Source organism: Oncorhynchus mykiss, chromosome 6 (assembly GCF_013265735.2).
Source record: "Oncorhynchus mykiss isolate Arlee chromosome 6, USDA_OmykA_1.1, whole genome shotgun sequence".
In the NCBI taxonomy this organism is placed as follows: domain Eukaryota; kingdom Metazoa; phylum Chordata; class Actinopteri; order Salmoniformes; family Salmonidae; genus Oncorhynchus; species Oncorhynchus mykiss.
The window spans coordinates 53,893,466-53,895,765 of record NC_048570.1 but is presented as its reverse complement, the minus strand read 5'-3'; positions in this window follow the sequence as shown (position 1 = coordinate 53,895,765).

Here is a 2,300-nt window from a genome sequence, read left to right as displayed (position 1 = left end):
TGTGTATGTATATATATATATATATATATGGGCCTTTTTCCCCATTCCTAGCATATACATGTGATTAAACTAATTGTGTTCTAAACTGAAGATCATGAGTTAGCTTATTATTGGAGTCAGGTGTGTTAGCTGGGACTGAGGCAAAAGTGTGACACCATCCAGGTCCCCGAGGACTAGAGTTGCCCATCCCTGGTTTATATTGATATGTTCAGTAACTTTGGTCACAATCTGTGACTATCCTATTACAGTGGGGTCTCCTGTAGTTTTCTCATAGTGTCTACGTCAGGTGTTCCTGGAGCGCTACCCTCCTGTAGGTTTTCACTCCAACCCCATTTGTAACTAACCTGGTTCAGCTTATAAACCAGCTAATTATTTGAATTAGGTGTGCTAGATTAGGATCGGAGTGAAAACCTACAGGACAGTGGCTCTCCAAGAATAGATTTGGAGAGCCCTGGTCTAGGTCATCTGAAAAGGGTACTTGGTGGGTACTGTTGCTGAAAATCTGAAATAAAATCTGAATGTTCATCCTTTCTGTATATTTGCTTGTCTTAAAGCATAATAACTGAATGAAATAAACCATTAACACATCCATAATCCAAGTGTTTATGTTTGATAATTGACTGATTGGTTGAGAATGTCAGGATATTTGACAAAAATATATTTCTTAACTCAACAAAAAAGGAAACGTCCCCTTTTCAGGACCCTGTCTTTCAAAGATAATTTGTAAAAAATCTAAATCACTTCACAGATCTTCATTGTAAAGGGTTTAAACACTGCTTCCCATGCTTGTTCAATGAACCATAAACAATTAATGAACATGCACCTGTGGAACGGTCATTAAGACACTAACAGCTTACAGATGGTAGGCAATTAAGGTCACAGTTATGAAAGCTAAAGACACTAAAGAGGCCTTTCTACTGACTCGGAAAAACACCAAAAGAAAGATGCCCAGGGTCCCTGCTCATCTGCATGAACGTGCCTTATGCATGCTGCAAGGAGGCATGAGGACTGCAGATGTGGTCAGTGCAATAAATTGCAATGTCCGTACTGTGAGATGCCTAAGACAGCGCTACAGGGAGACAGGACGGATAGCTGATCATCCTCGCAGTGGGAGATCACGTGTAACAACACCTGCACAGGATCGGTACATCCGAACATCACACCTGCGGGACAGGTACAGGAAGGCAACTACGACTGCCCGAGTTACACCAGGAATGTGCAATCCCTCCATCAGTGCTCAGACTGTCCTCAATAGGCTGAGAGAGGCTGGATTGTGGGCTTGTAGGCCTGTTGTAAGGCAGGTCCTTACCAGACATCACCGGCAACAATGTCGCCTATGGGCACAAACCCACAGGGTCCGTCATGGTCTGGGGCGGTGTGTCACAGCATCATCGGACTGAGCTTGTTGACATTGCAGGCAATCTCAAAGCTGTGCGTTACATGGAAGACCTCCTCCCTCATGTGGTACTTATGTGTTGAATCTGAGGGTGAGGGCTAGTGCCATTCCCCCCAGAAATGTCCGGGATCTTGCAGGTGCCTTGGTGGGTGGGGTAACATCTCACAGCAAGAACTGGCAAATCTGGTGCAGTCCATGAGGAGGAGATGCACTGCAGTTCTTAATGCAGCTGGTGGCCAAACCAGATACTGACTGTTACTTTTGATTTTGACCCCCCCCCCCCCCCCCCCCCCCCCTTTGTTCAGGGACACATTATTCCATTTCTGTTAGTCACATGACTGTGGAACTTGTTCAGTTTATGTCTCAGTTGTTGAATCTTATGTTCATACAAATATTTACACATGTTAAGTTTGCTGAAAAAAAAGCAGTTGCAAGTGAGAGGACATGGATTTTTTTGCTGAGTTTATTTCCATTGTGCCCATTTTCACCAGGTTTGACCTTTAACCCATTGAAATGTGCCTTATAAAACTAAATGTAACGTGTTATTTTGCCTAACTGTGTCACCCGATCACTGTTTGATCTAGTACAGATGACAGCCTTTAAACAAGAAAAAGCAAGCACTTTTTCCAGATTGTCAGGTCTACTACTAGCAGCATATAGTCTGCATCCCAAATGGCATAAAGCTCTGGTCAAAGCTCTGGTCAAAAGTAATGCACTATGTAGGGAATACGGTGCCATTTGGGACGTCATCACAGTGAGTTTTATTTCTGCCCTAAAAAAAGTCTGACAAAAACCTTCCCCTCTGCATACTCCATTGAGGTCTGCTGACAACAGAATGCTTTTCCACTCTCTTCCTTAGATCATGAATCATAAGTTCTGAAAATCTTTCAATACTTGTGCCGTG